Raw genomic sequence first — 22934 nt, 5'->3', positions numbered from 1 at the left:
TTTCATTAATAAATAAAGTGCTAACCGAGAAAACTGATATGCGTTAATCCCTACAACAGGGCTTGCCGCTTTTTCTTCTATGCTTTTCGCATATTTGGAGCTGTTGAGCATGATTTTTGCCGTCAATCCATCGCCGTTTAGGATGAGGCATGCGAAGTGCGCATTTTAGCATAATGTGAGGATGTGGCTTTATTTTGTATTGACCGCTGCGATGTCGTTGAGGCACTGAAAGTAATCTGGAAGTTTTCGAAACAAACAAGCAATATTGTTAACTGGGAGAAATGTCTGGGATGCTGGCATGGAGAATGTGACATCCGGCCGGAGACGTTTGGTAATGTGGACTAAAACGGCATGGACTTGCTTAGAATTTCATGCTTGACCAGTATAAAAACATTTCCAATTACTGGAATGAAAATTGGATGAAATGCGTGATAAAACAAAAGATACACGGTGCGGAACCAATCAGTTTTTGTGCGTGCAACTGCATATAACACTTTTGTTGCGGAAGCAACACTACACTAGTCGCTGAGCCATTTCGCGGAGCCCCCGATGAGCTAAGCTGCGCATGTGCGAGGAGCGAGTTACGTCACACGGAGCACAGCTGGAGAGCTGCGCCGGAGCCGCCGCCGACTCCTTCGGGTGCGGTGACTCAGAGGTGTCGCCGCCGCCGTGTTCGCAGCATGGCCATTGGTCAAACCACAGCCATTTTTTTTTTAGTGGCAGAAATCTTCTCCCTTCTAGAGTTGTACTGTGCAAGAACTAATATTCAAAGGTTTCATCGTGTTCTCTGTTTATCTAGTCACCTCAATGGCAGCGTATTAATTAGTAGACAGTCTCTTGCGACGTTTAAGTGAATGAGGTTTTTCGCTGATACATAAGTATATGCAACAGTCGGCTTTGAGCATTTGTTACTTGCGTGATCAAAATGTCGGAATCACATTTATGCAGGTCTTTTTATCTGAAACACTCCAAGAATTTATCGTACGAACAGGCTGTGCTAGACGGCACAACGCTTCGCGATTCTTACGGAAATGGTTTGGTCTTTCTGTTTTCTTGCGCGTAAGATTTTCTTTGCGATACTTACCCTACGTAACAGACAAGCGACTCTATAAGGATATTATTGCTAATTAATATTGTGCTGTGAAAACCACTGCGAGATGATGCCTGCAGGCCCCCAGGGCCCAGTCAATCTGTCTGTGACAGCTTTTTCCCTGGGGGACTGCCAACTTGTAGTTTGGAAATAAAGTGGATTTGGATTTGCAATCTATTCCAGCCCTTCGGTATTGAAGCATGTATGCTGAAGGACCAGGCAATGATGTGTTCAAAAGAGTGCAAGAAGTAGCCGTTGCCCAGACATTAAAACTTTATCATTTATATCACATACCGTAACCCTATAGACCAATGAAAACGTGCTTAGAGAAAAAAATGATTTTTCTATCCGTGGGGACTATTTTGCTCGTGAAAAAAAAAACTAACAGCTGAACACGACATGTTCCTCGGCTGCTGGGAAGCATGTTCTCCTGGGATGTTACAGAAGACGTTGAAGAAAATATTTGCCTCTGACATTATTCGGCATTATTCGGCCCTTAACAGCTGAGAAGCCTATCCAATAGGACCTTGCCGTGTTATTTGGTCTTCATAGCATTCGGCGAGGCAGGATCGCATTTCTGTAGTGTGACCTGAAGGCGAGACGACACGCAGTTACTTTATTGAAACTGTGGACAAATGGGAGAAAGTCATGGGACATATACCAACAGTGTGCTGATGATGATGTCCTAATTGTATTGAGCAAATTGGTTTAAATGAAACCTTTTAGTTACGATTGCCTGTCCAGTGTTACGACAACCATGTTATTTTAGCTGTTTGAAAGCTGTCTGCAGTTATGCTAACTCAGGCAGCGAAGAAAATAATTCATTCGTGACCCATGCTATTCTTGCCCGCCTGTCATGCAGAAGACCTGGATTCTTGCCTGTATTGCAACACATTTATTGAATAGCGCGATTTTTCTCGCACATTTTCCCAATCCTGGGTTACGGCATCGGCGACACTTTTGGACCGAACGAGCTGCAACGCTTCCGTGTGAAACTGCGAGAAAACTATAAATTTTCCTTGAGTTTTCTTCTACGTTGTTGTCTGATAGGAACCGTGCATTAGGACAACACCGTTACCACGTACCACTGAGAACGTAGACACCGCTCTATACTATCGCATCCGTAACTGGTTAATAACCTGAGTGAACTGTTTGGTTAGGAGCCTCCGACGTCTATCCGCTAGCCAGCCGCTCGGGTTTCCTCTCCTCCCCTTGCTCGCGGACTTGGTTTCCCTCTGTCGTGTGCGTCCGACGGGACACCCTACGGTGGAAGAATGACCATCGCCGGAGCGCTGAGTCTTTTGTGTCGAGGTGTGCGACTCGGACAGAGACAAGCTATACGGCCTCGCGAGCACTTCTGTTTATGAGAATTGAAGCGTTTTATGGTCCTTCAAAGATGCGCTGCGCTGAGATACCCCAGAAGCGGAGATGAGATGGGACCGCTACTGCCCCTCGGACCGCGCGTGTGGCTCCCGCTGCGCGCTGCTATTGTTCATTGAGTGCTTTTTTGCGTCGGTCCGCGGGACTGTAGCCATGTGTTTAGACGCTCGACGGTTTCGAGAAAACACGTGGTGTGGAAAAATAAAAAACAGTTTAATTATAGCCCCGGCACCCCATTGGCTCGCTCCAAAATCCTCGGATTGGCTGTCAGGAATGGGACCGTGACGGATATGTAGGAGGTCCCCCGAAATCCCGGGAAAACTGATTTAAGAAGATGTTTTGACACAAAATGGGGAGAGCGCGCCGGATTTCGGCCTCCTCTGGACTGCCACCTTTGAAAACGCCTTTCTTCATCTGCCCTGTACGTCTTCAATAAATGGCTTTTATATTCAAGACTTCTTCTGCTCTCCAAATTGCAACATGTCGCCGGACGAGCGGACGAAGGAACTTGGCGCTCCTCGTTCTACGGAAGCCCCTTTTTGAATTTATCTAGAACACTCGTTGCCCATCACCTTGCCCAGCCATCAGCCTTTGCTCGTCCGCCGTGCGCAGGAACTTTGCAGCCAGAGCGGGGCTGTCGAGCAAAGAGGCTCAACCCCGGTGGCTTGATTTTTGTCTGCATTATTGTACATTCCTTCCTCTCGCTGTTTCTCCTACACAAGAGCAACATCAAAGGAGAGGCAGCTCTGGACAAATTCGCACATATCACCCTTGGCACAGTGAATGAATCCCAATTTACACTCCTCTTACTGCACCACTTTCCAAGCCACCACAGCAAATATATACCACTACCATTATGCCTGTCCGTAACCGCGTGCTGTGAACCCCATTTCTTTCCTATCCTGCTCTTCCAGGGAGAGCACTCCAGCTGAAGTTGCCAGAGCCAAGCGATATGCGGATGCCAGTGGGCTCCTGAACGGCTAGGGGCCATGTATCTCGGAGTACTACAAGAATAATTATAGCCGTTTCAGTCGTTTTTCTGAAACTATTTTTGTCGCAAGTAAAATTAGCTTCGGTCAAATATTCCTCCCTCAAATATCCCTCAAGTGGAGTAGGGTTGTAATAAGGGAGTAATTACTCATTGACATATGACCACAAACGAAACCTATACAGCTTTCTCAAACTTCGTAATGAAATATTTGTCCTGGTCTGGAGACAGTACCCGGGGCCACCGTATTTCCGCGGCAGTGCTTTATATGGTTTCTCCTAAATATTCGACCAAGCCCCGCCGGGGTGGCGCAGTGGTTACGGCGCTCGGCTACTGTGCTCAAAGAAGCGGGATCGAATCCCGGCTGTGTTTCGATGTAGGCGAAACGGAGTGGCGTCCGTGTGCTGTGCGATGTCAGTGTACGTTAAAGAACCCCAGGTGGTCGACATTTCCAGTGTCCTCCACTACGGCGTCTCTCATAGCCTGAGTCGCTTTGGGACGTTAAACCCCACAAACCAACCTAAATATTCGACCAACACTGTTCCCACTTCGAGCTAATTCGCTCTCGCCCTACTATTTGATGTACTGGCCATTCTGATTAGCTTAGTTGGTAGATCAACTGGCCGGAAAGACGGTGGTCCAAAGTTCGATCCCCAGACCAGGACCATTTTTGTTGCGAAAGCAACATTAAGCCAAGTTTCAGCTCGTCGCGTATGCCGTGGCCGCGGCCACTCATGACCTTGAGCAGCCGCGCCTAGCAACCGCTTAGCCGAGCTCCGCCGGATGGCGCCGCAGGCCGCGCCGCTGCTTGTGTGTGTGCGCGTGTGGGTGACCGATTTGACTAATGGGCGTGCGTGTGTGTAACTGTGTAACTCAGTGTGTGTGACCCTGGTGTGTGTTTTTAGTCTGGCTGGACACTGTGTGAGTGTCCACCCGATTCAAAGGGCATGGCCACCAATTCATCATCATCATCATCATCATCGCCGCGCCGCTCGCTCTCGCCAGATGTGTGCTCCTCGGGCAAGGCGACGCTTCGCCGATATAAGTACGCTTCGACTCGGTGGAATCTAGTCGTTATGGAGAGTGCTAAAGAGAAGCAGCAATGACAGAAAGCTAGAAAGAGACGATGCGCTCAAGAGACAGCAGAAAAACGCGCTGCACGACTCGAGAAGCGTCGAAACGAAGACGCAGATAGAAGAAGTCGTACTACTTCCCAGACTCGGTGACTCTACGTCGACTACGGAAGAATCCGGGTTGAGTTCCCAAGAGCGTCGGAATGAAACGAAGCGCAAACGACATGCTGAGGAAACGGAGGAAGAATATACAAGAAGGCTCGAAAAACGGCGGCCGACGCTGCCGCTAAACAAGCCGATGGCGCGACAGAAAGTCACACATAGGCGCAATGAAAAACCCAGAAGACAGCGAGCTGAGGCATAGCCTCCTTTGAGGCTATGGTTGAGGTAACGAATGAAGAGCTGGCTGCGCTGGCTGCACGTCTAGAAACAAGAAGGAAATGTCGGTTTAATCGGCGAGTCTGGAGACGTCAAAGATTGTATACGTGCTGACTTTGCACAAAGAGTGAACAAGCACGAGTCGGCCACGCGAGAGTTCCACCGCCGGTTCACGAACAACCCCTTCTGAAACAACTTCAACCTTGCTTCGCCTTCTTGATATAGCCATAGCTGTCACTATGAAACACCAACTAACCACAAGCGTAGCCATGCAGCTGTTGGTTTCGCAACTCGACCAGGCTTAGCCAGAGCTAAACGGAGCCTATTTTTTTTCTTTAACTATGCGAAGTTTCTGAGAAAGCTGTAAGTGGTTCTTTGTGGCCGTATGGCCGCACTTGAGTGGATGTCCGCGAGTAATTATACTCCCTTTTATAAAGTTAGCTTTATTTGACATTTTGTCGGTTTATTAGTGAAATATGCATTAACCTGTGAAGAATTTTAAGAAGCAATTTTTGTACTGTTCTCCCAGCTCATTTTAAACTCGTGACAATGGTCACGAGGAAACATTTATGGCCTTTGTCATTTGTACGCAGCAGTGAACACATTTCCCGACTTCAATATATAATGAGAGCCTCTTTATTATGTTAAATGACAGAAAGCTTTTGCAGGCTCTCTGCTCAGTATTCATGGGTAATGCAGAAACCCACACAGCGGTTCGGCGCACTTTATTAGTGGCTATTCAGCTGATAAAGCTTGTGGCAAGTAAAAGAATGCTACATTTTCACACTGTTGACAACAATAAACGACAGTATAGTATGTCACGGAAGAGCGCGAGAAGAAGTCTAAGAGCAAGTTCAGTTGCAGTCAGCATCGTTCCTGGCTTGCACTGAAAGGGTACAAGCATCAATCAGGCTCTTCCATGTTGCTTTCAGGAGTGTACTTCCTACCGAGGCGCTTGTTTACTGCCTTGAGATATTCAGACGAACTGGCGTGGCACCTATCATCTGGGCCATCTTCATCATCTCACCTTGCAAATTCACATCTTGAGTAAAGTTTTTCTTACAACGTGAGAGAAGACTCGATTTTTAGCACCCTTTCTCTTAGCATAGCGTTTTCTTTATCTGCTTTTCTCAGCTTGACCTTATATTGCTCCATTTCTTTCCGTGCATCCCTAAGCCTTTTCATGAGCTCCATGGAATCCTGCTTCGGTCCCTCCGTGCCCTTCAGAGGGCAGGTCTGCTGCTGTTTGTCCCTCGCTGAATTGTCTAAAAGTGTTCTTCAGTTTCCTGAAAGACATTGTCTTCTGTTTTACGGATTCGAACTTTAAGCGCATGGCTTTCTTTTTGTTTTTCATAATTACTTGCCACATTAAGTCAAACTTAAAAAAAATTTGGTCTGTTGCTCTTTGGGAACTAAAAGAAAATTATGATTAAGGTCTTCAGTAAGCTTCTTTAAATTTCCAGCAACAGTAGCAATCTGAATGCACTGCTCTTCCATAAATTCAGCAATAATTGCCATATGGGGGTACTGCTTCTTGCTATAGACCGCATCATCCATCAAGCCATCGCCTTCGGGGTCTCGAGCTCTGCTACCGTTGCTCGCGCTGGGACCGGACGAAAACAGTTGCCCTCCTCGAAGAGCCAAGGGGGAAAGCCGATTTCCGTGTCCTCATCGCTGGATCCCTCCTCTTGCTTCTCAACCTCTCTCCTTCTGGTTGTTTGTAGTCCTGTCCGATTTACATGCATCTTTATTTGATCGACGGCCAACTGGAAGGTAGAAAACAAATACAGATATAACCATCAAGTACCAACGTGTGAGTGCCGGCCGCACACCGGCCCGAAATAAGAACACATGCCCTCTACACAGACAAAATAAAACACTCGCAGATATACACGTCTGTCAATGGAGAGCAGATTCTTCGACACTCAGACGGCGAGCAAGATATATACTATCAGCAACGAATGAAACGTGAAAAAGACAAGTGAAACATGACCAACAAAATGAGATCTTCGCCGAGAACCAGCAGTTTAATTTCAATTCGAAGGTGTAAGGACTTTCCTCTGGAAGTGCTAATTGATATTAGTTTTATTTCCTCCCCAAGATCTACTATGGCAGTGTTTTTGCGTTGGCATTTCAATTTTCTTGTTCGTGTCATACTGCTGAAATGCCAACGCAAAAACACTGCCATAGTAGATCTTGGGGAGGAAATAAAACTAATATCAATTAGCACTTCCAGAGGAAAGTCCTTACACCTTCGAATTGAAATTAAACTGCTGGTTCTCGGCGAAGATCTCATTTTGTTGGTCATGTTTCACTTGTCTTTTTCACGTTTCATTCGTTGCTGATAGTATATATCTTGCTCGCCGTCTGAGTGTCGAAGAATCTGCTCTCCATTGACAGACGTGTATATCTGCGAGTGTTTTATTTTGTCTGTGTAGAGGGCATGTGTTCTTATTTCGGGCCGGTGTGCGGCCGGCACTCACACGTTGGTACTTGATGGTTATATCTGTATTTGTTTTCTACCTTCCAGTTGGCCGTCGATCAAATAAAGATGCATGTAAATCGGACAGGACTACAAACAACCAGAAGGAGAGAGGTTGAGAAGCAAGAGGAGGAATCCAGCGATGAGGACACGGAAATCGGCTTTCCCCCTTGGCTCTTCGAGGAGGGCAACTGTTTTCGTCCGGTCCCAGCGCGAGCAACGGTAGCAGAGCTCGAGACCCCGAAGGCGATGGCTTGATGGATGATGCGGTCTATAGCAAGAAGCAGTACCCCCATATGCGTTGGCATTTCAATTTTCTTGTTCGTGTCATACTGCTGGCCCCGCCGGGGTGGTGCAGTGGTAAGACGCCCGACTACTGTGCCGGAGTTCCCGGGTTCGAACCCGACCGCGGCGGCTGCGTTTCGATGGAGGCGAAACGAAGAGGCGTCGTGTGCTGTGCGATGTCAGCGCACGTTAAAGATCCCCAGGTGGTCGAAATTACTCCGTAGCCCTCCACTACGGCTCCTCTTTCTCTCTTTCCACTTTCATTCCCACCTTCCTCCCTTCCCTTACGGCGCGGTTCGGGTGTCCACAGAGCAAGTGTGACAGTTACTGCGCCTTTCCCTTCCTGTGAACCAATTTATTTATTTATTTTTATACTGCTGATAGCAATAGTCGAGAAGAGAAAATGCACTATTATAGCTCCTTAAGTAAATAAACATCAATAAATAAAACATGGCGCCGTCATTTATACCTGGTGTCCAGCGAACTTCAGCAAATGCTTCTAAACACGCAAACAAAATAGCTGAAGGTGAATTCAAGCATGTAGTTGGTTAATTTCATGTAGTTACAATATTTTTGTCATCTTTAACCAAGGTGATGGCTCAGTGGTTAGTGCATTCGACTGCGGCTAGATTCGGATGCACTATCAACGTCAAATGAAATGCTCAATGCGAAGCGCGTGGAAAAGGGCCTAGTCTGCATGATATCAGAAAATGGTCGGCAGAAAACGTCACGGAGGGGCATTAGTTATAGGCGCGCTCTTCCGGTTTGCGACTGTTTTGCTTCCCTTTTCTTTTGCGTTCATTTTTCTCATTGTGCCACTGGAGCGCCACATTCATTGTTTCCAGAGCTGGTGACTAGCGCAGCGCGGTTTCACTACCGGCGGTGGCTGTCACCCATGCGGGTGGTAAGAGAGTGATGGCGGAAGCAAACTCAACGCGCTATATAGACCAGTGAGCTAAGAACGCTCGCTTCACCCACGCGGGCTGCAGCTGCTCAGCAAAGAAACCACGCACGCGTGTCACCATCTCTAGAAATAATGAATGTGGCGCTTCAGTGGCACCAGAAAACGAATGTTAAAGGAAAGAGAAAGAAAATTATGGGTTAAAATATATTCGTTAAAGCGGCTATAGGGGCCTCAATTTTGCCACCGAATGCGACTTCAGTATACAATAAATATAACCCCACAATGTAACCATCTGGTTATGCCTTGTTTCATGGGTACTCTGGCATCGTTCCCAGCAACAGCATTTTCTTCTTGGTTTTTATTCCACCGTTGCCATTTCCAAACATGCAACTCGGTCGATTGTCATTTAGTAAAAGTCTACCGTAGCCAAGACATGTCTTACTGCTCTGCTTAATTTATCTTGGGGCGCACGAGAACATGTCGCTTTAAGATGCACCATAGACTATAATATCAAAATGCTACGGTATCCGATTTTTGGCGATAATTAACGGTTGCACAACTACCGGGCATCACTCGCTGTAGGCATCAGTCGCATATCGAAGGCTGCTTTCAGAAAACGTCAGTCCTTGAAATTTTGCACACTATGGCTATACTCTTCTCCTTACCAGAAATGACTTCTCTGGTACAGATAGCTGCGTTTATTATAGCCCCTACTATGGTGATTATCTCGTCTAAACAGCTGGCTTAGAAACTGTCCCACAAGCGCATCTGTCACCTGGAAAGGCTTCGGAAGGCGCTCTGCTTTTTAGCGTACGGTTTTCGCCCTTCTTCCAAAAACGAGAAGTAGAACTGTCAAGCTAACTTATTTATTTTTTGCATCCTAGTCAACAACGCCGTACTTTCGATTCATTTCGACCGAAACAAACAAGTTCTATAAGCACCAGTTTAGTCGTTCAGTCGTGTCCGACTCTTTCTTTCTCCAGCGACTCCTAACTTCTCATCAGATGACCAAAGTAGCTGAGCTTTAACTTTAGAATTTGACCCTCCAATGAGCAGTCAGGGTTTATGGTCGACAATATCGACTGATTTGATCTTCTGACCGTCCAAGGAACTCTCAAGAGTCTCCACCAGCACCACAATTCAAACGCGTAAATTCTTCGACGGTCAGCCTTCTTCACAGTCCAACTCTCGCATCCATACATCACAACTGGAAAGACCATAGCACGAGTTATACGGATCTTGGTTGGCAGACTAATGTCTCTGCTCTTTACTAGGCGGTCAAGGCTAACCATTGCTCTCTTTCCCAGAAGCAGGCGTCTCCTAATTTCATGGCTGCAGTCTCCTTCCGAGGTAATATTGGAGCCCAAGAAGAGAAAATGTCACAGCTTCCACTTCTTGTCCATTGATGCTCCAGGACTTGATAGGGCAAGACGCCATGATCTTTGTCTTTTTAATGTTCAGTTTAAGCCCAAACTTCTCACTCTCTTCTTGTACGCGCATCAGAACTCTCTTGAGTTCCACTTCACTTTCTGGCGTTAAAGTGGTATCATCTGCATATCTAAGGTTGTTGATGTGTTTCTTAGTAATCTTCAGTCCAGCTGAAGACTCGTTCAGACCGGCCTTCCTCATTATGCACTCAGCCTATAGGTTAAATCAGGGCGACAGTATGCAGCCTTGTCTCACTCCTTTCTCAATCGGAAACCTATCAGTAAGACCATGACCAGTTCTGACTGTGGCCTCTTGCCCTTCATACAGGTTTCTGAGGAGACAGATGAGATTAATTGGATCTCCCATCTCTTGGAGAGCTTGCCACAGTCTGCCGTGATCTATGCAGTCAAACGCTTTCGCATAATCAATAAAACAGAAGTGGATGGGTTTCTGGAACTCTCTTGCTCTTTCCATGATCCAGCGAATGTTGGCAATCATGGTCTCTGGTTCCTCTGCCCTTGCGAAACCCAGCTTGCACGTCCGGAAGCTCTCGATCCACATACTGCTGCAGCCTACCTTGGAGGATTTTCAACATCACCTTGCTAGCATGCGAAATAAGCGCGATCGTGCGGTAGTTGGAACAATCTTTGGCACTGCCTTTCTTTGGGATGGGGATGTAAACTGACCTCCTCCAATCTTGTGGCCACTGCAGGGTTGTCCAAATTTGATGACATAATGTACACAGAACGTTAACGGCGCCGTCATGATTGAGGTTTTGAAGCAACTGAGCTGGAATGCCATCAATTCCGCTAGCTTTGTTCTTGGGCTGGCTAAGGCCCATTCAACTTCACTCTTCAGGATGCCCGGCTCAAGATCAGTAATCGCAATCGTCTTATGTTGGGTTTGCACATCCGGGTCCTTCTTGTACAGTTATGTGTATTCCTGCCACCTCTTCTTTATCTCTGAGGCTTCAGTGAGGTCCCTGCCTCGTTTGTCCTTTATCATGCTCAGCTTGGCACAGAAGCTTCCTTTGATATCTTTGATTGTCTTATACAGAGTTCTTGTGTTTTTCATTTGGCTGTTGTCCTCAACTGCTTGTCACTGTATGTTCAGGAAGGCATTCTTATCTCTTCTTGCTATTTTCTGACAATCCGCATTGAGAACCTTGTATCTTTCTCTTTCCCCCATAACTTTTGCCATCCTGCTTTCCTCAGCTATTTGCAAAGCCTCTTCAGATAACCAGTTTGCTTTCTTGCATTTCTTTTGCTTTGGAACTACCTTAATAGCAACTTCTTGTATTATATCACGAACCACATCTCTTCAGGCTCTCTGTCTTCTGGATCTAATTCTTGAAATCGATTCCTCACTTCCATAGCATATTCTAATGGAATTTAATCCAGATCGTACCTGAAAGGCCTTCTAGTTTTCTGCGTTTTCCTCAATCGAAGCTTAAATTTGGCAACAAGAAGCTGATGATCGGTGCCACAATCGGCCCCAGGCCTTGTTTTTACTGCTTGTATAGCGCTTCTCCATCTCTGCAGGCAACTAATATAATCAATCTGATTCCTGTGCAGACCGTCCGGTGAAGTCCATGTGTACAGGCGCCTCTTTTGCTGTTGAAAACGAGTATCCGCTATGATCAGGTTGCTTTCTTGACAAAACTCTACTAGCCTCTGCCCAGCTTCATTTGGCTCACCAAGGCCGAACTTGTCTGTAATTCCGGATATTTCTTCACTCCCCACCTTAGCATTCCAGTCTCCTATGAGAAAAAAGACGTCTGATGATAGAGTGCGGTCTAAAAGGCATTGCAGGCCAGCATTATATCTCTCAACGTCAGCTTATTCAGCAGTAGTGGTTGGTGTATAGACTTGGATTACTGTTATGTGGAAAAGGTGACCTTGGATCCGAAGTGAAATCATTCGGTCGTTTTTGGGGTTATACCCTAGCACTGCTTTGCCCATTCTTCTGTTTACTATGAGAGCGACCCCATTCCTTCTCCTGGATTCGTGCCCACAATAAAAGACAATGATCGCCGGAATTAAATTCTCCCATTCCGGTCCACTTGAGCTCACTGACACACAAGATGTCAATGTTCAATCTGTCCATTTCTCGCTTGATGACATCCAGTTTACCTTGCGTCATAGATATTACATTCCATGTTGCTATGTGATATATCTCCTTGCAACATCGGACTTTCCGATCGCTTCCCGACACATCCACAACTGAGCATCCTTTTGGCTTTAGCCCAGCCGCTTCATTCGTCCCGGAGCAACTAGGAATCGCTCTTTGTTCATCCCCAGTAACATGTGGGACGCCTTCCAACCCGGGGGGCTCATCTTCCGGCGCCATATCATTGATGCTATTGTGACTGGTCATAGGGTTTTCTTGGCAGGAAATACTGGAGTGGGTTGCCATTAGCTTCTCCAGTGCGTCACATTTTGTCAGAACCCTCTGCCGTGCCCTATCTATCTTGGGTGGCCCTACACAGCAGAGCTCACGACTTCATCGAGTTTCGCAAGCCCCTCCGCCGCGACAAGGCAGGGATCCATGAGCATAGGAGGAATCAAATACGAACAGATACATATAGGCAGCCGGAGCACTCCTCCTGCTGGCTATTATATCCTATTTAATAACGCGATGATCGAGAGACTTGCCGGAAAATTTCAAAAGAATAAAGTCAGTTAAACACGCTCTCTATGTCGGCATTATCGCCATCTGAACTGGTACCAGGTCGGACGGTGAACTCCAGGAAAGGTTACAAGAAGCAGCTGACGCGACGCAGTAGTATGCGGAGGCATGAAGACTTCAGTGCTCTACTCGTAATTAATACTGAGCAGAAGATGCTAGACGTGGGCATCCAAGGGGATGCTGAAAACATCATGGTACTCAGAAAGCTCACAGACACCAAGAGGAAGCTGTTGCGAATGGTCATGATCAGGAGTCATGAACGGAAACGTGAGCTAAAGGGAAACGATCTGATTTAGCTAATATAAGTATTCATTTTTACTAGAATCACATATGAAATACCGTGCACGACCAGCGAAAGAGCAAAGGTTAATGTGCCTAGTAGGAAATCATATAAATATAAGAGTGCTGGGTCAGGCAGCCGGTACGTCGATCACGAAGCTAGCGCTGTGAATACACAATACATTCGAATTACTAATGGAGGCAAACACTATCGCAAAAATCAAGAGGATGTTGAAAACACGGCCAGAAAGGGAAGTATAGGAAAGGCTATGTATGAGGCCAATAGAGCAGAATCAAAAAGTTGATGTACCAAAAGGACTCAGAACCAAAACAAAAAATCGCAAATACCACAAAACATGCATCCCAGATAGGAGAAAGCAAGGAGAGCAGAAAGAAAAAGGTACCTTGAAATAGATGTGAAAACACGCCAGGAGTCATATTTAACAATTTTAGCAATGGCCATCAAATTTGCTAAGCCGAGGTAGACAGCGATATCAAATCCAAAGCTTGAGATTGTGATTACAGACTCTAAAGCCGCCTGATGAAATCTCATAAAAGAAGTAACTGCAATGAGGGCCGCGACAATTCTGAAGCAAAATCCCAAAAGGATAGGAGTGGTTATTCCAATATGGATGCCTGCTCACGAGATTCTCCGAGTTAATAATGACGCCCACGCTGCAGCCTGAACGCCATAGATACCGGCCGTTAACTGAAGATGGTAAGGAGGGGAGCGAATAACTCACCACGCCACGAGAATTAGATCTAACTAGAACACTGTGGATATTGCGTGCATCCGACATGTATAACACACTCAATGCGAGCTAATTTTGAAAGCATAATGTAAGTAATTTAGTGTCTTGTACTGCGTACACGGGATTGGGTACGCTTATTCCGAACAGGGTATCATTCACTAGCAGTCTGTGAGGATACCCTATTACAGAGACATTTCATCTCGGAACCCGATATAACCTGCGGTCGTCTCTGGTTACGCCCCGTTACGTTTCGCCACAGACAAGTGTGACATCTGACACGGCCACCGCGAAGCAACAGGCAAAGCAGCGAGCTTTTCGGCCATTTCGGCGCCGTCCGGTCGGCCGCCCGGCGCTTCCTCCCGCAGGCGCGTCTCGGCATGTCTGTGCCACGCGCCAAATGTGTGTACGTGCGTATGTGTGCAAACGCTGGCTAAGCCCGGCGCTCAAGGGAGAGTGTGTCGCCCTCGCCCGCCTGCAGGAGGCGGAGGAGATGCGGTCGCGCCAACGGCGATTGTGAGTCATCTCATCTTCTTCGAACTTGCAGGGTTCTCCCTTTCCCTCTGAACTGGCAAGCCTATAGACAAGCGTCATGTTTGTAAACAAAGGCGGCGCTGCGATCGGCAGCGACAAGGGGTGTAGGCAAAAACGATGCGTGCCTACACTGCGCCAAGCGACGCCGCCTTCGAAACCAGTTTGCGCGTGCAAATATTCTGGAGCGTAAGCTTTGCTTGTGCGTAGAAATAGTTTGGTTTATGCCTGGACAATAGTTCAGTACTTTACTAGCCGATTATTTATTTATTTATTTATTTATTTATTTATACAAATACCTCACAGGTTCCAAACATGGAACATTGTGTGAGGGGGAGGGGTTACAGTGTATCAAAAGGAACAATGGTACATAGTTTAAAATACAAAAGTTAACAGTAATACAGGACTGGAACTGCAAATAAGTATTAGAGCATGCATGGGAAGTAATAAACCGAGGATTATGACATTATACAATAGTTAGCGGCATTGGACGAAATCAACCTGCACACAGTGAACGCAATATAAAAAAGTTATTCTGACTGCAAAAAGGTACTCAATTCGTTTTTGAATTTTAGTGGGTCAGATATGTTAGCGATGCGTTCGGGAAGACCATTCCAACCCTTTATAGCCCGTGGCAAGGCAGAGAAGTTAAATGCATGTGTTCGGCCGAATAGACGTTGAAAACTTATATTATTATTCAGGCGGTGGGAGGTGCGAGTCGGTCTAGTAAGTGGCACTGTGGATGCATGGCGACTGTAGATTAGTTTATGTAGCAAGCAGATAAGCGCGATATCCCGACGTGATTGTAAACTTGTGAGTGATAAGGACAACTTGATGTTAGTCACGCTGGTATGGCGGCTGTAATCATGGGAAATAAAACGTGCTGCACGGTTTTGAATAGCTTCTAGGGATTTGATTAGATACTCTTGAAGTGGTGACCAGATGGCTGATGCATATTCGGAACCCAATATAACCTGCGGTCGTCTCTGGTTACGCCCTGTTACTGCTGGAATTAACTGAAGAGCGCTGCATGCATTGGCTTCCTTCTCCGTGGCCTCAACAGCGCGCGGCTACGGTGGGCGACTGTAGTTATATAATAGTGACTGATTAAATTAAATGAAAACGAGAAATCGCAATGTAGTATAAGAAAAACTAGTATATAGTCAACACTGTCCAACTTCCGGGCCTATTGTAAGAGAATGCAAGGGCGGTGATATGAATGATTGGAAGTGTGTTTTTGATATGACGACTATTTTGATGGGTACGTTTTCTGCTGCTCCAAGCACCTTCACTCTAAAGAGCAACATTACCGGCCACTATACTGAACTAGAAATCACATTTCTAGCTCACTGTACCTGCAACTTAAGTCATAGAATTTCACTGAATAAGAACTCAATCTTCTAGTTCTTAATTGTAACATTCGCCTAGTGGGCGCTGCAACTTGTTTAATCCTGCTCGATAAAAAGACGTTTGACGTCTGTTTAATCGCACAGACGTAGCTAGGGTCATTCGCAGGTTAATATATGCATGAATTGGCCCGTAATAGCGCTCTTTTTTATTTTATTTTATTATTATTATTTTATTTTTATTTTTTTTTTTTATTTTTTTTTTTTTTTTTTGCTATGAGCGCAAATTCAGTGTTCTCCACGATGTCCACGATCGCTTGCAGCGCAATTTTCGCGATCTGCTGAGCATTATTTATTATACTGGGAATGGCTTTATTCAAATGCGCATCATCTTATTCTACTTATTTTTCATCCCTCATAGCCAATTCCACTTTGGGACATAAAACTCAATGTCCCGTATATATCATACTTAAATATCTTACTCGATCAGAGCTGGTTGTATACCTGGTTAATTCGTTCATTATATCTAAATGATCTTCAAAGAGAAAATTTAATACTCTGAGAAATAGCGTGCTTGACTTTGTCCGGATCCTAACGATGTTAATTCGATTTCTAGGATCATTGATGAAAAGTCACTCGTTGAAATTCGGGAGAGTGAAAACAGAAAAAAGCTACTTCACAACTCTGGGCCTGTTTCGGCAATATCGCACTGGAGTGACCGCTCAAGGTAACTGCAGTTGCCTTCGCAGCAGCTTCTGTGTCCTTTTCTGTACGAAAATATGCACGGGCAGTACTGCAGATGGGAACTCACAGCGTGGTTTCCCTGCATTCGATTAAGATCATACGCACACAGAATATCACGTCTAAACTTCTTATGGCCTGGTAGTATATACACCAAAACGTGCACGAGCTGCAGGCGCTTATTTTTACTCTATTCGTCGTGTGGCCGAAAAGCAGTTACGACAATTAGGAATTGCAAACGAACTGATCAAGTTTCAGTGCAGAAGTGCGACGCACGTTAGCTGCCAAGGCGATCCGTCGTTGAAAGGTCTACAATTTTCGCAAGCCTCTGCCATTCGCTCTCATCTTTATTCGACCGCAAGAAACAAGCGAAAACAGGTACCATCTCCTTTTTTGTGCCTTGTGGCGCAACCAAACGCACCACAGTTTGCAAAAATATCCGGAATTATGCTCGAAAACGCAGCAAACGCCGCGCATCCAATGCAGACGGCCTATGCTTTTGCCTACACCGCGAAGGTCACTGCTGTCGCCAGCGCCGCCGCATCTCCACTGACGTCACGGCCTGGCGCTTGCTTATAAAAAGCAGCGGCAGACTCCGCTGACAGAGACTCTACTGCGAAGACGTCGCACTGATGACGCCAGACACCAGCTGTGTGAGCGTGTCGGTATTCTCTCCGGGTCAGCTTCTCTGCTCGTTCCTTCACGATGTTGTATTAAACGTTTGTTTTGTTAGAAGATGCCTCGTCTTTGCTGGGACCGTTGATGCCGTCCGCCAAACCACGGAGCCGTCAGGCCACCGCTACCGAGGGGCCGCGAGCCGCATGTGACAACTGGCGTCAGCGGTTGGATGAATCACGCGAACCCCAAATGTAATAACTGGTAGGCAGCGGTGGGACGACCAAGCCGTAACCGTGGTCGGTGGGACGAGCCAGGCGATACCGTCGTTCAACAACTGGTGATCAGCGGAGAGACAACGACGACCAAGCCGTGACCGTGGTTGGCGAGATGAGCCAGGCCTGACCGAGGTGGAACATCTGGTGGGAAGAGCGGAGATGTCCCAGGCGTGACCCGTGCAACAAGCAGCTCAGCGGAAAGCCGGGAGCAGTGCAACGAGCCCTGTGTGATGGCTGGTTGCCTGCAGCGGAACGACTGCGTTGGATACTTGGCTGCGAGGTTTGGTGAGTGCGGGACTTTCTTCTACTGAGTTTTGCCAGGCTTTTGTTAAGTAGAAAACAGAGCTGGTAATTGTATTGTCGTTGTTGCTGGGTTAAATGCAGCAAGGCAATAGTGGGCAGTAGAGAAGGCAGCACTCAGAACAGCCATGGATTTTGATTTGAAGTCGTTGCGCAAACTGAAATTGCTGGAGCTTGCGAAGGAGTTGGGGCTGAATTTGTCAAACTCATAAAACCAGAAGTGTTAAAGGTTATTCTTGCGTTGGAAGCTGAAGATGACGAGCTTTCGGAATGCCTTGAGATCATTGACGAACGTCACCAGAAAGAGGAACGTGAACATCAAGAGAAAGAGAAATGTGAACGTCACGAGAAAGAGGATCGTGAACGTAGGGAACGTCACGAGAAAGAGGACACCCGCGTAAAGAAATTGATGCGGCTGGAGATTTCAGCACATGGAATGAGCGTAGAAAAGATTAGAGCTTTCAATACCATTCAGTGTAACGGTTCGAAACCGCGAGACGGTCCACCACCGTTCCTCATCGCCGAGGATGTGGCAGAGTATTTGGCAGACTTCGAGAGTGTCTTTAGAAGTAAACGCTTCGAGCGAGATAGTTGGGAGCAGAAGTTGGTAGCTCTTCTCTCCGCTGAAGCGTCGGAAGAAATCAAGCGCTTGATTGGCGACCGCTTTAAAAATTACGATGAACTAAAAGAGTCATTGCTGATACGATATCAGATAACGCCTCATGATCTTCGCAAGAGGTATGAGAGCAAGAAACATTGTTAAAAGTCGTACTTTGATTCGGCGTATCAGTTGAAAGCCGCTGTAAGCGAATGGCTAGACGGTGCGGAAGTTTCGGAGCAAATCGAACTTGCACCGGAGTGCGAGAAACAGCTTGGGAAAGCGGCCGAGCAACGCGAGCGCAGTAGCGATCGAGCCGACCGAGCCTCGAACAGAAGAGTATCGGTTTACTTTGGTTGAGCTACTGGCAGCTGAGACGGTTAGCGAGAAATCCGCAGGGACGCTTCCCAGCGAGGTGAACTGCACGCCGACCCAAGTAGCTGTAGGAGATACAGTTCCATCAAATGAGTGGGGAACTATCAGTAACTGAACCGCCTCTCGAGTCGAAACCAGAAGCTTGTGTAGAGCGCGACGGAGATGGAAACGAGCTAGGAAATGACAGAATTGCGGTTTCCGAAATCGACTGTGTGGTAGAGCAGGGCACGCCGAAAAACGAAGTGCCGATCAGGAAAACTGCGCAGCCCACTAGTTGTAATCAGCCTGGGCAGACCAACGAGGAGTGCGCGTCCGCTGTAGAGAGGGAGACTTGCGAAGCGAGTCGCCAGATCAAATTCCTAGCAGGGGGACTGACGTGAGCGGTTGTTGTTCGGATTTGACTGAAAGTGAGTCATGCGCTGCCGGCCGCGGTGCAGACGCGGCACCGCACTTTGACCACTCAGACGACGCCGGTGCCCTACTAGCTCCGGTTACCGCTAGCTTGTCAGAGATGGCATCAAAAGAAAGTAGAAAGGGAGTACTCGAGTGCTGCCACCGGAAAAAGCGGAAAGGCAGGCGCGAGATATATTGCTGCCATCGTAAGGAGAGCAAACTCAAACAATTGCGAAAAGAAAACAGAAAGCCTGTGTTCCAGTGCTGCCGTAAAAAAAAAAAAAAAAAAAAAAAAAAATCGGAAAGGTAGGCGCGAGAAAGAATGGAGCAAATTGAAGCTATCGCGAAAAAGAAAGCGACTATCCCAAAGGCACAAATGCGCCCGTGCCCAGAAAATGCGTGACTGGTGCGCAAAGCGTAAGGAGAGGGATAGGTTGTTTAGAAAAGCGAGTGACTCGTGCTCGTATGTTTCTTTGCATAGAAACAGGAAGGTAAGGTTGTTCCGGGAAACGGACAACCGAAGCTTCAGTGAAAAGGGTGATCTCAACGGTAACGCCGATGGCTTAAGTCGGAGCCCCTAACGTGAGAAGAATCCTGTTTTCACTTGTTGGTGTTTTTCTTCCTGACATAGGATTTTGAACATTTGTATTGATTATCTTTGTTTGAAGTGATGTTTTTTTGAAAGCGCGATTTTCAAATTTGTGGACGTCTTCATGCATGGCGGCAAGGGTGCTCTGCTGTTGCCGAAACGCCGCGGCTCGCTATCACCGGATCACGGTACCGTTGTCAGATGGGAGGAGGTTTAGCTCCAGAAGGCGCCGCACCTCAAGGTCTCACATAACCTATCTGCCCGTCATCAATCATACATCATCCCCGGTACCTCCCCCTCCTCCCGGATGTCCGGGGGGAGGAGGATTTTGATTCGGGATGACGGCCGTACCCTGGCAAGGGGGCAGTCGTGTGGTGACACGCACACAGCAGTCGCCGAACACTATGTCAACTGCGTTTAAGGTCCCCGCTGTGACAGTAGACCAAACACAGGGAGACCGGACCTTCTTTGGACCTCGGATGTCCTGTAGGACAACTGTAACTTTAAAGGGCTTCATGTTGACACTGTTATGGTACGCCCAGAAACCTCGCAAATAATCGGTGGCCCGCTCCACGTGTCTATGAACTCTTGCTCGCTGAGATGACGCTGCTCACGGCTTAGGTGAAACCAGACCTCCCTGCGGACTCGTGGGAGCACCTCATGAAGGCCTGGAACACTGCGCGAAAATGCAGCGGCGCACCTGGCAGACCAAACTTGGTACATGCACTCAACGAGCAAGAGCACAAACTGTTTCACAGCATGCCTGGGTAACGGGTTGAGGTACCTGACAGTTTGATATGGCACTCCTGGAATGCTAAACAAGGTAGCCACTCGTCGAAGGAGGGCTGCTGGAAGAAGACATTGTGTAAAGATGTGCACAATGTCTTCACGACCACCACAGAACGGGCAAACTGTATGCAAGCTCGCTCGTGTGAATGCCTTGCTGCGTATGGGGAGCCGTCCGTGTGCAAAGCGATACATGAACGTTGCTCTGCTTGCATCCAAAAAGTTTGCCAGTATCAGATTCCAGCTTGGACGCATATTGGACAGATCTGTTTGGATATACCTATGGGGGTGCGTGCATCCCGCTCTCACTCGCTAGCAGTAGCGGCGTCAGCGGCATCAGTCAGTCGTTGCTATCTGTTCGTCGCGCAACGTTCCTATATGGGCCCACGCGCTGCCTCCCGCAACCTCCTGATAACTCAATTGCTCTCTTCATTTTTCCGACCACAAAGCTTATTTCATGACAGCCAAGAACTGTTAGTGGAGTGTTTCTTGAAGGAATACGTGTGAAAAATTAAAAAAAAAAGTTGTCTGTAATTGTACATACGTGTCTTGCTCGAAATGTTTGCCTCAATTTATCGAAAAGGTGAAACAGCTGAAGAGCTGCGCTCAAATTTCGCATTAGGAAGCAACGTAATCGTGGGCAATTTTTTTTAACGTCACGCTCCCTACCACGCATGCCGGGGTGCGATTTAAGCCAATAAATGTAACCAGAAGTGCTACCGGGCACCCTGGCGTAATATGTTTTAGTTTCAATAGATATGAGAAGGAATGGAAACTTTAAATAACAGATTCCACACATAATTTGTTCAGTTAGAAACAGGATGCTCTTACACTAAACCATGTGAATTCCAAGAACACTGGGGGATGTGCGGGGCCCAACCGAGTTCCAGTGCAGCCTTGTCAGCTCCTCGAGCCGTCTCCTCTTTCATCCAAGCAACCGCTACTCTCTCGGAGCTTGCAGTGAAAAACGTACGCCCAAGGTACCAGGTGGCTGCGGGAAATAAAATCACAGCTGCTTCAAACTGAAATCAATCTTGAAGGTTCACATAATTAGGCTCTAAAATAAAGTGGATCAAAAAGAGTAGTTGTACAATGGTAACGGCACATAGCACGAAATACGAGCATGCAATGTAACAGAGACGGCGTGGGCGCAACTGGGCTGACACCATAAGGTCAACTAACTGGATTTTTCTGGGAAGGCCGTCAGCAAGCAAGCAGGTCACAGCGATGGGTTGAGGCACTCTGGAGATGCTCGAACTCCTCCATGACTTAGTCGCGTTCCTGAGTTCTCCAGCAAAAGAAAAAAAAGCACTCTGCCAGAGTATATGCACATGGAGCACTCTCGTCTGCAATTTCAGATAGTAACTTTCTATATCCTGCATCCCATTCCCCCTTTCTCAACTTATGCCTTGTGGCAAACTTTTGGAGAAAAAATTTCAGACAGCTCACGTGTAGCGAACGTTCTCGTAATGCCAGTAGGCTCCATGCAGAGCATAATGTTCGTCATCGCTGCTTTCGGTACCGCCTCTATACACATACATGCAGGATACGCAATGCTCGCGGATCTCGTGCATGGTTCCAAAATATGGCATTGAGTCACCAGCCTCAGAGAAGGCTTGTAGCGAGGTCAAGGACAGATGACGATTGAAAGCGGATCATAATGTGCGTCACCGCTGTTCTCGGTACTGCCTCTACGCATTGAGTTACCTCTACGCTGGAGACGCAATGACCGCGGCTCTCGTGCATGGTTCCCACTAACCTCAGAGAAGGTTCCTCGCAAGGCCAAGGACAGGGGGCGGGTGAGACTGATAAGCGGAACAATGTGCATCACCACTGTTCTCGGCACTGCCTCTACAAGGCTTGGACAGGTGGCGACGGAGATTAGCGAACGGCTGCCACGTCATATTCGTCGCGCGTGGCGGAACGCGCAGCTCCATCCCTCTTCTTCTTCCTTCTCCGTCAAGTTCAGTTCAGTTTTTATTTCTTAAAGGTCCCCATTTCAGGGGGTGTTACATAAGAGGTGGGAGTACACTTGAAACGCTACAAAAAAGCAGCGATGGTTATTTAACATTTCAGGTGATTGGTTACACACTCTCGAAAAGCAAATGACGACGCGATGGCTACGATGTCATAGGGAAGGCCGTGCCACTTCGTAGCTGCTCGAAAAAAATTGCAAGGGTTCAACGCTGCTGAACCAAATATTGAGCGAAAGCATTAACTGCGGGTAACAGAGCGTTCTTCTTCTCTTTTTCTTCCTCACCCACATATAAAGCCCCGCTTTAACCAACCCGTATGAACGTGCCTTAGTGGCCTACAAGGGTAACGTGAATGCCAGGGTCCTAGCAGGCTGATTATGACATAATCGTCCCATGTCAAACGAGATACTAAAGTTGGCAGCTCCTGCCAGCCCACATATAAAGCCTCGCTTTAACCAAGCCTTATGAGCGTGCCTGACGTCACGTATCCCCTCAAGCGCGCCACGCCGACCGCTTTTGTGTCACGTGGGGTGGGATGTCACGCGTTACGCCGACCGCTTGAATTGGTAGCCCTAAAGCCCCTCAAAAAACTAGATGTGGGTGCTGGTGGTGGTGACTATGGTTTATTTTTGGGGTGGGGATACTGGTCACGTCCTATGTTAGCCATCTTTGTAGCATCATT

This window comes from Amblyomma maculatum, chromosome 1, assembly GCF_055883805.1.
Source record: "Amblyomma maculatum isolate TAMU_Amacu chromosome 1, ASM5588380v1, whole genome shotgun sequence".
In the NCBI taxonomy this organism is placed as follows: Eukaryota; Metazoa; Arthropoda; class Arachnida; order Ixodida; family Ixodidae; genus Amblyomma; species Amblyomma maculatum.
This window is presented reverse-complemented; position numbering follows the sequence as displayed.